General features: G+C 40.2%; 1 non-coding gene across 1 annotated transcript; it reads right to left on the bottom strand.

Moving 5' to 3' along the window:
- Nucleotides 1-396: 396 nt before the first annotated feature.
- On the bottom strand, nucleotides 397-504 carry LOC148555228 (small nucleolar RNA R71). Its single transcript, XR_015887436.1, has one exon. It is a non-coding gene; the product is annotated as a small nucleolar RNA R71 (small nucleolar RNA).
- Nucleotides 505-764: the final 260 nt, after the last annotated feature.

Raw genomic sequence — 764 nt, 5'->3', positions numbered from 1 at the left:
ATGGCAGCCGAAAATAATAATAATGCAAAGAGGATGCTTGGTGACTTTACTGCACCTAATTCCAATTTACATGGAAGAAGCATCTCCATTCCTGCCATTGGAGCAAACAATTTTGAGCTGAAACCTCAATTAGTTTCTCTGATGCAGCAGAACTGCAAGTTTTATGGACTTCCATCTGAAGATCCTTTTCAGTTCTTAACTGAATTCTTGTAGATATGTGATACTGTTAAGACTAATGGAGTAGATCCTGAAGTCTACAGGCTCATGCTTTTTCCTTTTGCTGTGAGAGACAGAGCTAGAATATGGTTGGACTCTCAACCTAAGGATAGCTTGAACTCTTGGGATAAGCTGGTCAAGGCTTTCTTAGCCAAGTTCTTTCCTCCTCAAAAGCTGAGTAAGCATAGAGTGGATGTTCAGACCTTCAGACAGAAAGAAGGTGAATCCCTCTATGAAGCTTGGGAGAGATACAAAGAACTGACCAAAAAGTGTCCTTCTGACATGCTTTCAGAATGGACCATCCTGGACATATTCTATGATGGTCTATCTGAATTAGCTAAAATGTCATTGGATACCTCTGCAGGTGGATCCATTCACTTAAAGAAAATGCCTGCAGAAGCTCAAGAACTCATTGACATGGTTGCTAATAACCAGTTCATGTACACTTCTGAGAGGAATCCTGTGAGTAATGGGACGCCTATGAAGAAGGGAGTTCTTGAAATAGATACTCTGAATGTCATATTGGCTCAGAATAAAATATTGACTCA

The sequence above is a fragment of the Arachis ipaensis genome, chromosome B6 (assembly GCF_059453495.1).
Source record: "Arachis ipaensis isolate K30076 ecotype BB chromosome B6, ASM5945349v1, whole genome shotgun sequence".
Taxonomy (NCBI): domain Eukaryota; kingdom Viridiplantae; phylum Streptophyta; class Magnoliopsida; order Fabales; family Fabaceae; genus Arachis; species Arachis ipaensis.
The sequence above is the reverse complement of the archived record's forward strand: the minus strand, read 5'-3'. Positions and strand labels throughout refer to the sequence as shown.